The sequence below is a fragment of the Corythoichthys intestinalis genome, chromosome 4, assembly GCF_030265065.1.
Source record: "Corythoichthys intestinalis isolate RoL2023-P3 chromosome 4, ASM3026506v1, whole genome shotgun sequence".
In the NCBI taxonomy this organism is placed as follows: Eukaryota; Metazoa; Chordata; class Actinopteri; order Syngnathiformes; family Syngnathidae; genus Corythoichthys; species Corythoichthys intestinalis.
In genome coordinates this window covers 8,015,260-8,029,372 of record NC_080398.1, presented here as the reverse complement: position 1 = coordinate 8,029,372, position 14,113 = coordinate 8,015,260, and the positions used below count along the sequence as shown (strand labels likewise).

The 14,113-nt window shown below is 40.2% G+C and overlaps 1 protein-coding gene across 2 annotated transcripts in view; it reads left to right on the top strand.

Annotated features, from left to right (window-relative positions):
• LOC130914266 (atrial natriuretic peptide receptor 1) overlaps positions 1-14,113 on the top strand; it is a 62,460-nt gene that overhangs the window by 10,864 nt on the left and 37,483 nt on the right. For both annotated transcript variants that reach the window (XM_057833289.1, XM_057833288.1), the window contains exon 2: positions 70-362. The gene's annotated coding sequence lies outside the window, so the exon portion shown is untranslated. The remainder of the gene's footprint in view (positions 1-69; positions 363-14,113) is intronic.

The window sequence follows — 14,113 nt, the reverse complement described above, 5'->3', positions numbered from 1 at the left end:
TTTCCTTTCCTCCCCCCTGGACCTGGACCGACCGGACCCTCCCCCTTCCTTCCCTCCCTCCCTTTCCAGGCTGATCAGATTGTTCTGCTTGTCCGTGGCAAGAGAGCGCAGGCGGCGTCAGTGGCAGCGGCAAGACAAATTGCCTTCCGTCACTCATTGGTCCTTTTGCTTATTTGGACTTTTTGGGGGCTTAAAGTTGTCTGGAATTGATTGGACGCGCTCAAAACAACGGGCGTGTGGAGCCAGCGTGAGCGAGGAGGCAAAAAAACAAACTTATTTGCTATTTTTTTTCTCTCTCTCTGTGTCGGAAGGCCAATTTTGACGTCTGCAAATGACGGCGCAAGAGCACAAGCGCCGCTGAGGTAAGAACAAATTCCATGTCTGTGCAGTTTAACCCCTACGTGCCTGCCAAATTGACAATGAACAATGATACATAAAGCATCGGAGGAACACGAGTACATTAACCTAGTAATACCTGTATTTTTATTTTTAAGATGCTAATATAGAATATGGAATGAATACAAATATATATTCAGCTCAGAGTTGGAAAATCTTTAGAAAATGGAAAAATAAAATATCAAAATGAATGAAAAATATGAATAATGTAGAATATTGGAGGAAAATATCATAGGATGAAGCAAGGGCGTAGGTTTGGTGTCAACATTGGTAGAAACGATATAACAGATAAGGACATTAATAAGACCAAACAGGTTGGGTGACCGTGTGCCACATTTCTCACATATAAACCTAATGAATTGATAGGTTGAATGATCAATGCAAAACAAATCTATATTTAGTAACTTTCACGAGTAAAACTACTAAAGAGATGTTTTGAGTCGCAATGAAAAAAAAACCGAGAGCCATCCAAGAATGGGTCCACTTCTGTGGGACCCCTACACCCAAACTAAAGTATTGTAATATAACAAGGAAATTTGTTTTATTTGAGGGGGGGGGGGGGGGCAAAAATCAAGGATATATGTAAACAGGGGCAAATAAGTATTTAGTCAACCACTAATTGTGCAAGTTCTCCCACTTGAAAATATTAGAGAGGCCTGTAATTGTCAACATGGTTAAACCTCCACCGTGAGAGACAGAAGGTGGAAAAAAAAACAGAATCACCGTGTTTGATTTTTAAAAATAATTTATTTGCAAATCATGGTAGAAAATAAGTATTTGGTCAATACCAAAAGTTCATTTCAATACTTTATTATGTACCCTTTGTTGGCAATGACGGAGGCCAAACGTTTTCTGTAACTCTTCACAAGCTTTTTACACACTGTTGCTGGTATTTTGGCCCATTCCTCCATGCAGATCTCTTCTAGAGCAGTGATGTTTTGGGGCCGTTGTGGGCCAACACGGACTTTCAACTCCCTCCTCACACCGTGGCGTCAAAATGATAACAAGAACGGGGAGCAAAAATCCCAGAACCACACGGGGGGACCTAGTGAATGTCCTACAGAGAGTTTGGACCACAGTAACAAAGGCTACTATCAGTAACACAATGCGCCGCCAGGGACTCAAATCCTACACTGCCAGACGTGTCCCCCTGCTGAAGAAAGTACACGTCCAGCATTTGGATGATCCAGAAGAGGACTGGGAGAATGTGTTATGGTCAGATGCAACCAAAATAGAACTTTTTGGTAGAAACACAGGTTCTCTTGTGTGGAGGAGAAAGAATACTGAATTGCATCTGAAGAACACCATACCCACTGTGAAGCATGGCGGTGGAAACATCATGCTTTAGGGATGTTTTTCTGCAAAGGGACCAGGACGACTGATCTGTGTAAAGGAAAGAATGAATGGGGCCATGTATCGAGAGATTTTGAGTGAAAATCTCCTTCCATTAGCAAGGGCATTTTTTTCCACATTCTGTCTCTCACAGTGGAGGTTTAACCATGCTGACAATTACAGGCCTCTCTAATATTTTCAAGTGGGAGAACTTGCACAATTAGTGGTTGACAAAATACTTATTTGCCCCGGTGTATATACAGTGGTATGCAAACATTTCTAAACCTTTTGGAATTTCACACATTTCTGCATAGAATGTGATCAAATGTGATCTGATCTTTGTCAAAATCACACAGATGAAAAAAAACTGCTTTAACCCCCCCCCAAAAAAAACATTTATAGGTTTTCATAGTTGAATGAGGATAGTATGCAAACAATGACAGAAGGGGGAGAAATAAGTAAGCGATTTCTTTTGCCCCCCACCCCCTTTGGCAGCAGTAACTTCAACCAGACACTTCCTGTAGCTGCAGATTGGTCTGGCACATTTTAAAATGTGATTCCACGAGAGCATTACAATATGTGTGTGTGTATATATACAGTATATGTATATTAAAAATGTCCCAATTTCTTATTTTTGCACCAGAGTCCGAGTCACCTGATTTTGAAAATCTGCCGATACCGAGTCCCAATTCAGAGACGGAAAAAAGTTTTTTGTTAAAAAAAAAAAAAAAAGTACCAAACATGTTACTGTGCCACCGTGCCGCCTTCATAATGTGAATTATTTTGAAACAAAAATAATGGAGAAAAATGCTTGCCTTTATTAAATGCGTCATTGAGTGAGTCCACTCATGCTGCTGAGAACAGCCTCTCACTTACACAATGAGTTGCCACGTCACACTTATGCAAGTTTAACAATTATTGACATGTGTGCCTTCAATTGTAGAGCTACCAAGCTTCTCTGGCAAGATCAAAGCTACAAACCTGTCAATCATCATTAACTTTAAGTACCAAACGCAATCTGGACAGTTTGGCCGCACTTCTTAGCAGGAGTGAGTGTGTGGCGTTGTACGTGTATGAAGCAGGAAAACATCAATTTATTTTTAAAATTAAAGACCCAATCCTTTTCACCCGATTCCGATCCTCTGAAAAATGGCGCGATCGGCCAGATTTCCGATCACGTTATCGGTTGGGACATCCCTAATATATATATTCTGTTGCTAGCTTGTCCGAGTCCGTTTTGTAAGCACTGGGTCTTTCGTGAACGCATTTGAATGCACCACACGGGAGGGAGAGCGTGGTCACGCTTTGCTTTTACGAACAATCGCCAAGTTACGATTGAAATAAATCTTGAGAAAACGACAAAGAAAGTCTAACATCGTTGCTTGGGATGTTACAATTGTTGCGCACTCACCACTTGTAAAATAACAAATAGAAACATGGTGTAGCGCCGCAGAAACCGCAAACTGAGCAGAACTGGAGGACGTGTGCGAAAACATGAAGTGGTGAGAATTTGACCGTGACAAAAGTGAAAGCAGTCATGCGACTATGTGACTTGGCACACGGTTCCCTTTTGTGGTTTAATTTTCTTATATGCTTTTTTTTTTTAATCGAGTTCGCTCGGCATATTGACGGGAGGGGTCGACCCCGTCGCTGGCCGAGCGGCGACCGATTCACACGTCGTCCAACTTATTTTTCTTCTATCGCATTTTCCCTTGGCAAACCAGCTTGTTACATTACATTACATAACAAGTGGATTTAACCGTGAAGGAGTTTGTGAGCAAAAATAAAACCCGCAATGTTACTAATTGCACATGTGTGAGTGGATGAAAAAAATACTCGCACTGGCTTTAATGTTAGTCGCAAAATGCGACCATTTGGTTGCGGTCTGGAGCCCAGTATTACTTTTGGCGTGACGTCATACCTGTGACATAAAATATGCCAATGACCTTTTTAAAAGGAGTCCAAATGAAGGATGAGTGAAAATCCTAATGTGTTGACCTCGGCGCGCGACCCCGGCCGCTCAGTCGCTCGTTAACCTTTCCCACGGTTCGTTAACCGCGCCGAGGGATTTATTTTGCCATTTGTTGGTGGGCGAATGCCCGAGAATTTTTTTTTTAAGGAGGCCATCTTTGGATCAGATGCTTTGGGAAAACGGACCTCAACTGAACATTCGTTCATTCCCTCCCGCTTCAAATGGATTGATTGGACGTCTAGCTGGAGTCAGTGGTAGCCACGGATTAGTGCGGATAGCAGATGTTTTGACGTTGATAAACCCATCTTTGAAAAATGAGTTGAGAAAAATAGTTCTAATTTAATGTCAGTGCATTGACTCAGAAGGGAACGTTGCCCCACGAACGGTCTTTTCAAGCTTCTGCCGTCAATTGAAAGGAGTTTATCTATAGAGTTTACTATCAGTTGACGGGACACGGGCCGCTCCGGAGGGGGCCTATTTTCAAAAACTTCAAATATTTTCAAAACCAAAGCCGCTAGTGACGTAAAACCAAAAGAGGCACTTACGTCCCTTAAGCATATATGAGTCTCCATGAGCAGCGGCATCAAAATATTCAATGCTGTTCTCTAATAAAATCCCAATGAAATAAGTATAACAAAACTTAAAATGGCTATAAATTTCCCAGATTTTACACTTGATGCACAAAAATCGCTAAATGCAGAGATTAAACACATATATTTTCAGGATTAACGGCAGTATTTAACATATATGTTTTTGCCCGAAATAGCAATTTATATTTTTTTAAATGAGTGCAGTTTTGACATGTCATCAACAGCTAATAAATCACTCAATTTTGACACTTGAATACTTGAGGAAAGCATGCAAAAATAATCTTAATTTTACTCAACAAATTTTTTTTTTTTCATTTTTCTATATACAGTGTATCACAAAAGTGAGTACATCCCTCGCATTTCTGCAGATATTTAAGTATATCTTTTCCTGGGACAACACTGACAAAATGACACTTTGACACAATGAAAAGTAGTCTGTGTGCAGCTTCTATAATAGAGATGTTTTATTTTCCCCTCAAAATAACAAAAAAAATATAGCCATTATTATCTAAACCCAGTGTTGTTAATAACGGCGTTACAATATAACGGCGTTGCTAACGGCGTTATTTTTTTCAGCAATGAGTAATCTAATTAATTACTTTTCTCATCTTGGCAACGCCGTTACCGTTACTGAGGCGGGAAAGGCGTGCGTTACAATGCGTTACTAAGTTGGTTGAATAAAAAAAGTCAGAGAGAAACGGACTCACGGGGACGAGAGCAGAGCAGCAGTGGGGAAGACGCCGTTGCAACCGCGATGCTAGGTGGCTCCAATAATACCTGACGCCTACGCCCACATGACACGGTAGACATCATATTATAGAACTAGATGCAAAAACTGACACAGCTGCATTGCCAACATGTTTTAAGGACTACATGCGTTAGTAAACAGCCGCCATCTTAAAGCAGTAGACCTCTCAGGAAGGCCCTGATGTAGAGATCCTTCCTAGCGAACCTAAGTATTTTTTTTATTTTTTTTTTTTTTAATCTAAAATGCTTCTAAATCGGCAAAATCTTAACTTAAATCTATCTTTAAATGATGAAACAGTTTTAAAACTTACACATGTTTCAAGTAGACATAGGGGAACTAATGCAATAACGGGAGCAATTTTAACAACTTTAACGGTTGATTCACAACTTTAAATGACTTCCACACATAGCAAAGGTTACTAGCTAGTTATCGCAATACCGTTGTGTCTAGTTAAGTGGAGGGTAAAGAATTGGGCTAGGGCCAATTGTCCCCCAAATCCTTTAAACTTCACATTGTGTGACCTGTTTTTTTTTTTTTTTTTTTTGTTTTGTTTTTTTTGTTGTTGTTTTTTTTTTGAGAAAAAAAACAAAATTATCACTAGTTACTTTGCCAAGTAACTAATTACTCTTACATTCAGGTAACTGAGTTACTAACACAATTACTTTTTGGGAGAAGTAATTTGTAACTGTAATTAATTACTATTTTAAAGTAAAATTAACAACACTGCATATACTGTATATAGATATAACTAGATGCAAAATGACAGACACGGCACTAGATGCGTTAGTAAACAGCCGCCATCTTAAAGCAGTAGACCTTTTATTACGGCTCTGTTGTAGAGAACCTTCCTAACGAACCTAAGTAACTTTTTATCTAAAATACTTCTAAATCGGCAAAATCTTGACTTGAATCTATCTTTAAATGATGAAATAGTTTTAAAACTTTCATTTGTCAAAAGTAGAGAGAAGGGAACTAATGCAATAATGGGAGCAATTTTAACAACTTTTAACAGTTCATTCAGGGTGAAGGGTAAATTAGGGTAAAGAATTGGGCTCGGGCCAATTGTACCAAAAACCTTCACAAAAAAACTTAGCATTAACACATAGTGTGGCCAATGTTTTTTTTTTTTTTTTTAAGGAAAAAAAAAAGTAATTATCACCAATTACTTTGCCAGGTAACTAATTACTCTTACATTCAGGTAATTGAGTTACTAACGCAATTACTTTTTGGGAGAAGTAATTTGTAACTATAATTAATTACTTTTTATCAGTAAGATTAACAACACTGTCTAAACCCCTGTCAATAAAAGTGAGAACACCGCATGGGAACTACATACATGTGCAAATTGAGTACGGATTGTCATTTTCCCTCCAAAATGTCATGTGACTCGTTACTGGAGTGCTGTCAGCATTGCTGGAGAGATTGAAGAGGTGTGTGTGGTGGGGGGGGGGGTCATTCCCACCACCATGCTTGACTGTAGGCATGACACGCTTATCTTTGGTTACCTCACCTGGTCGCCGCCACACATGCTTGAGACCATCGGAACCAAACTAACGAATCTTTGTCTCATCAGACCGTAGGACATGGTTCCAGTAATCCATGTGCTTTGATGACATGTCTTCAGCAAACTGTTTGCGGGCTTTCTTGTGTAGGTCTTCAGAAGAGGCATCCTCCTGGGGTGACAGCAATGCACACCAATTTGATGTATGGTCTGAGCACTAACAGGCTGACCTCTTCAATCGCTGCAGCAATGCTGACAGCACTCCTGTAACGAGTCACATGACATTTTGGAGGGAAAATGACAAGCAGTACTCAATTTGGACATTTAGCGATGTAGTTTCTAAGGGGTGTACTCACTTTTGTTGCCAGGGGTTTAGATATTAATGGCTATATTTTGAGGGGAAAATAAAACATCTCTATTATATAAGCTACACACAGACTACTTTTCATTGTGTCAAAGTGTCATTTTGTCAGTGTTGTCCCATGAAAAGATACACTTAAATATCTGCAGAAATGCGAGGGGTGTACTCACTTTCGTGATACACTGTACAGTCACAACTTATTTAGGTGGAATTCAGATGTCACTATTCCCTCAGCACGTCTTGCCGGCTATCTGGACCTCGTTCTCTTTAGAGTGAAATGTTACATAATAATAAAACACTTTAAAGCCGTTTTCTTGTATGGACGCAGAAATTTCAAAATGACTAGTTTTTTTCGCCCAAAAACTGGCAATTGGCCACAAATGACTGGATTATTTGAATGTAAAGTTACGCTATTTTGTATGGATACAAAATCCAATGTGGCGGCCGTCACAAAACAGAGCTTTTTAAGTTGAAAATTCTTGTAAATAAATGCGTAAATCCCAGAATTTCTATAGATATGAACGTAAAACAGTCTAGATTCTTGGTTAAAAGCACAAAAAACAAACAAAAACATCATTTTACATCTATTATATTTCAAGCTCGTTACACAAATTTTTTCCATTTCATTTTTTTTCACAATGTTTCAAAGTGCATGCATGGTGCTATTTTATATAATAATTACCTTGAATCCTCGACCAAATCACTCCTGCCTGCTTGTATGTTTTATTTCCACCTAAAACCGGCGTTAGAACACAGTGTGTGTTTATCAAAGTGAATAGTGAAACCCACCTCAACACTATATGGGTCGGCCCCCTACGGGAAGCCGTGACGCAATGTCTGTAGGAGCCGTCTCGTCAACTGATAGTGACTTCTAAGGTTTATCACAAGTAGCTGTCCAACCTATTGGAAATGGGAGGGTAGCAGCAAATAAATGTTTTTTCATTCGCCGCCAGCCCTCCCGCTCTCAATGGATTGGATGTCTATTGCCATCAATGGCAGCCACTAACTTAAATGGTTCACATTGGTAATATAATTTGGTTGGGGAAATAAGCTAGTTCTGATTTCATTTCAATGTCAATGTATTGACTTGGATGGGAACATCGCTCTTACCAACATGGCCGCCTGCCTGCCCTGAGGGCATTTTGCTAGGGGCCGTGAAAGCTCTTTTCTTGCCTCTGCCTAAATTCAAATGAGTTTACCAATCGTAGAGGTCCAATCCATTTGAGGCGGGAGACCTAGTGGTGCAAATGGTACCGATTAAATAGCAGATATTTTGACAGGGATATAATAATCTTCGGTTGATAAATAAGCTAGTTATGACTTCATTTCAATGTGGATGTATTGACTTGGATGGGAACGTCACCTCAGGTCGGCCATGTCGGTAGGGGCGATGAAAGGACTTTTAATGCTTCTGCCGTCAGTTGAAATGTCCAATCCTTGGGAAGTGGGAGGGTGACGTTTGCCGCTAACCCTCCTGCTTCCAGTGGTTTGGACGTCAATGGCAGCCACTGAGTAATTAGTTAAAATGTATAAAATGACCTCAATGTACAGTGGTGCCTCTACTTAACAAAATTAATTGGTTCTGGAAGTCGTTTCGTAACTTGAAAATTCTGAAAGTAGGTATGCGTTTTCTTGTAAATGTCCTAATCCGTTCCAAGCCCCCGCAACATTCAGACATAAATCTTATATAATGCATCAAAACATGAAACAAATACATGTTACAATTAGATTATTGCACAATAAGTATCAAACCAGAGTTGTGAGTAATGTAAAAAAACAAGAATAATGACTAAAAGTTAATACACTCATGTAAAACTGTCAGAACACTAATGAAGAGGACGCTGGGATACACATAGAGTAGAGGTCCCTCTTAGCCAATTGGATGCTAGGCAATAGCCATTAGCAGAGCAGCTATAATTATAGTAAACTCTGCAAGTACCAGCCTTACTGTACAGTGTTGTTTTCATCAATGACCGAGAAAACAAAAATAAACATTTTTTTCATGACGAGACGATAACGAGCTAAAAACGTGTTTTGGGAGACTAAAACATAACCATACAAATGCCAGTTTTCATCTGACGAGACGACTACGAGATGAAAATGTGCAATCGTTTCCGTCACATGGTCACAATTTGTGAGATTTTATGTCTGCATAGTAGCCTGCGTGAGGTTGTGTCACTGGTGACGTGCTGGAGTTACGTCTCCAGTCACTCCAGCTTGCACACGTGGTAAGATTTCTTTTCTTAGGCTAGAGAGAATATATATAATGTTGCTTTAGCCGTCAAAGGTCTGTGCCGAGTGATCATCATACACTAAATGTAACTCGTAGTGTTAGCGTAGCATTCTCGATAGTATTAGGCTGTCTGTTGGTTAGGGCTGTCACAAACAACTAATATTCTCCCGATTAGTCAGCCAACTATTTTTACGATTAGTCGACTAATCTAATAATTTTATTTTTTAATTATTTAGCAATGAAATTTTTGTTGACTCTTATTAATTTACAAAAACATTTTGGAACACTTAAATTCTTTATTTAAGTACAAATAAACACGTAATTAACAATAATAAATCACAAATAAACAATGAGCTCAAATGCTGATAGCATTAACTAGTGCAAAAGAATGGAATGTAAACAGATTCAGAACACTGACTTCGCCTTTCCAACATGATTCAAAACAATTCTTAAAAAAAAAAAAAAAAAATCTAGCATTAATATGATCGTATCTCTGATTTTTCATAAAGGGTGTCATTTTAAAGCTATTCTTAGTGTAAAATCTGAATTCTGGACTATGTGGGATTAAGTCCAGAAATCGTTATTTATATGACGAACATGACGTGCTTTTATTTTAAATTTCACCGGAAGTACGATTGCTAAACCACTAACCGTAGTAAGCTTTACACTCCGCAAAAAAAGCACTTTTCATCATTGCATGTGGTGTCAGTAATAGATTTTTATGTTTTCGTTTGCAAATGCTGTTAACCAGTGATTTTTTTGTTTGTTTGAAGTGTTACCTTTCAACAGCAAGTTTGCATTTTGGAGAAGACTGCCAATGTTTTATAGCAGGCTAAATTAGGTTGTCCTTTCCCCCATTAGCCTCAATGTAGCAATGCTAACGTTTACAGTGTTTAATGTAGATGTGTTTCCTTATTTTGTATGTCTGAACTTTAATTCTACAGCGTGTTGATGACCAATAAACATCTGTGAAAGGAAGTGGAGTGTCATATGCCATCAACACGCACGCACAAATGTATGCACGCACGCACGGGGCGATAAAACGCAGCCGTGAAAATGACCGCCCTCATTTTTATTTACCGTGAGATAAATGGACTCATTGCATATCGCGACAGGCATAGCAACTTCAATAAAACGTGTCGTTAGTTAGTTAGTTAGATGGACTTACAATCTGCCAGCTTGTCCTGTCGTCTTCCAAAATGACAACTGGGTGACGGCGCTTTAGGTGTTCATTCACGGCCGACGTACAGCCAAGCTTGGCACCAAAGAGACAGGACACAACAGTGTACCCTCCTTTGTTTCGTTGAAATAAGTCAATGTTTTGGCCACTCTGGTGCGCTTTTTTGGCTTTGTGCCGCTTTCCCCGCTCGCATACCGAGCGTCCGACATTCTCAACTTTCAACGCATTTATTTTTTGTCATCTGGACATTGTGCTCGTCGACGCCTTTATGTTATCGATGGCGTCGACTAGTCTGGACAGCTCTACTATCGATCTATCGCCGTTAGCACATCTATCAGCGCACTTTTGGACAACTTTAAAAAAAATTTTTTTAAACATACCGTTCATGGTGTCCAGGTGGGTATAATTCATCGGGGGAAAAAAAGAAATAATAATTTTCCTTTTGAGTGTGTATTATCACCAAGTTGGCGTTGTACTTGTCGACAATACAGTATGTGCTTCTCTGTCAATGTTCATTCGAAATCGTTGGAAACCTTTATTTTCAGAGTAATTTTTTAATATACAGATGAAAACATCTTTAGTAAACGTCGACACTGACAAACACATTTTGAGATGAACATGACTAAGACTAATAAGTATTATTGTCCATGACACTATAATTAAAAGGGCTGCCAAAAACAATACTGATAGTGTATTTTTGCCTCTTGTATCCTGAAATTTCTTTCGTAACAAGAGGCAATATTTTCCCGTTGTGGCGTGTCTTGAAAATTCTGTATGTAGAGACGTTCGTAAGTAGAGGTAGTACTGTATTGACTTTGATGCCCCTACCAACGTGAAGGCATTTTGCTAAGGGCCATGAAAGGTCTTTTCAATCCAAATGAGTTTACCACTCGAAGAGGTCCAATCCATTTGAGGCGGAAGGCTGACTGCCAGTTGTACTTCGAATGGATTGGATGCCTAGCGCTGTAAATGGTAGCCACATGTTTTGACATGGATAAAATAATCTTCGGTTGACAAATAAGCTAGTTATGATGAGTTTGAACGTTGCCCCGACTAACATGGCCACCCTGAAGCCATTTTGCTAGGAGCCGTGAAAGTTCTTTTCTTGCTTCTGCGTGAATTGAAATGAGTTGACCACTAGTAGAGGTCCAATTCATTCCAAATGGGAAGGCGCTAGCGAACGAACGTTCCTTCAAATCAATATTAGCACCAAATAGAAGAAAGAAATGTGTTTCAATCCAATCGGAATTCCTGGAATGAGATTTTTGCAAATTGTCTGGGAAGAAGTTTGGGAAACATTTGGAGTTGATTTGAGTGGCTATATTTAGGAGGTATGCGCGTGCGCTGGGCCACATTAGGGAGTCATTTTTGCCGCCTTGGGCCCAGACGCAAGTTGTTTTACTAAACATTTTCATGCGTTTATGACGATCCAGTTGTGTGGGAATGAATCTGCACTTCCTGAAATATTATCAGAGGAGATCTTTATGAGGTTTGTGTCTTCCGCTGTAAATCTCGAGTCGCTTTCACCTCATTGGTAATTCAAGCTCTTGGGCCCCTCACGCTCCTAATGGATTGGACGTCTATCCCCGTCGGTCGCAATGAAGCAAATACTTTTACCGTACCGTACTGATCGTGCCGTTTGGGCATTGACAAAGATGGCAAACAGATGAAAATGGAATGAGCTGCAAGTTGAGTTCAATGTCCACGCGTCACACCGGACAGGAACACCACCCCTAACGAGATGCCCGCTGCAAAGCCGCGCCTTCGTATCTGACCTCTGTGATTTTGGCCCCCCGTCAGATGCAAAATCATATAAAAAATGGTTTCAATCGTTTGTGCTACATTTTGTGCCGTAAAAAGTTTCGTTTGCGCCGGTATTGTTTTTCAGCTCTTGGACCTTTAAAAGAATTGTAATCTGGGGTCAGTTATCCCCGCATTTTGATGAAAAAAATGGTCAGAAATGTTGTTTGTGCAGTAAAATGTTTTTGTTTGTGCTGCAAGGGTTTTGTAGATAACATGCTTTTAATTTGTTGTGATGACGTCACGCAGTCCCTCATCCACAGCGGAATGGAACCGCAATGGTGCCATTCGTTTGTGCTTCGTTTGTGCTCACTTGTGCTGTCAAAAAATGGTTTGTACTGCTATGGTTTTATAGATGTTCAAATATTAATTCCAAGTAGGAGTGGGAACCTCTTGGTACCTCATGATACAATAGGATTTGCGATACAAAGCTCACGATAACGATAATCTGATGATATAGCGATACAACGATTTTCGATACATTGGTCAGGAAATCTTTCTAGGATATTCTACAAAAAACTAATAAACAGAAAAACAAGCTTCTGTTGTGAATGAGTATCACTAGTAGACGTCCAATGTTCATTCCCTGCCATCCCTCCCACTTCAAACGGATTGAACGTCTATGGCCGTCAGTGGCAGCCAATGCCTGGCAATGAGAAATGTTGGGCCATTTAAGGTCATTTACCTGTTGATTTTCAGTTACTTCCTGTTGATTTGGGGGTATTTTATGGGTCACTTGCTGTTTATTTTGCGTTACAGAACAGGAAGTGACCTAGGAATCACCCAACTGAAAAGGCAGTGACTCAAACTCAACAGGAAATGACCTGTAAATGAACAAGTGGCCTGTAAATGCCCTGAAAATCGGACAGAATGACTGTGAATGCTCTGGTTTGAAATGAATGAACGTTCCCAGTCTAAATGGATTGGGCGTCGAGCACCGTCAATGACAGCCTTTTTTAAAAAATTTTATTGACACCTTTTTAAAACGATATCTCGATTCTTGACAGGACCGTATCGATAACCTTATGGGATACAAAGTATCACGATATATCACCATTTTGATATTTTGTCACACCCCTAATTCCAAGTGATGACATCAATCGCAGCTCCTGCATTGTGGCTGACGGAGTGTACCAACTCCCTCAATAACAGTGTCCCAACAACTAGCGCAAACGAATGGCACCCCTTCAGGTCCATTTTGCAGTAAATAGGGGGGCTGCGAGTCCCATCATCACTCCAAATGAATATCTCAAGCCCCCAATTATGGCAAAAGGGACTGCCATTTGTTTGTGCTACGTTTGCGCCAGTTGTCGGGACACCCCTCCGTTATCGAGAGAATCGGCACGCGCCGTCAGCCGTGGGAGTCGGATAAGTGGCGGGAGATGGATACTGAAAAGCTGCGTCATCACTCGAAATTTATATCTGAATACCTTTGAAACGATAGCGGCACAAACGAATTTTTTTACAGTACAAACATAGCATTAACAAATAGCACCGTTTCGGGCCCATTTTGCCATAAATATGGGGACTGCGTGATGTCGTCACTCGAAGTTAAGATCTCAAAAACAATAGCTGCACAAACACAACTTTTTACAGCACAAACAACTGACATCATCTTTATATAAATTTGCGTCCGATGGGGGGCCAAAATTACGGAGGTCAGATACAAAGCAGCGGCTTTGTTAGGGGCGGTGTTCCCGTCCGGCGCGACGCGTGGACATTCAACTCAACCTCACGGAGGTTCGCACCTTTTGGCCCGCCTTGCTCTTTGAGGGATTGTCATCAGTTCAATTGCCATCACCCCAAATGGATTGGATGTCCGACACCGTCAATGGCAGCTTTTGTTTTAATTCCATGAAAGCCGTTAGAATAGTAGAAAGTTGTGATTCCTAAGTTAAAGCGTTAGAAGTGCTAATATAGCATTTTCAGCTGTCGTTAATGGAAAAAGTATAGAACAGGGGTGTCAAACCGATTCCACAAAGGGCCACAGTGGGCTCTGG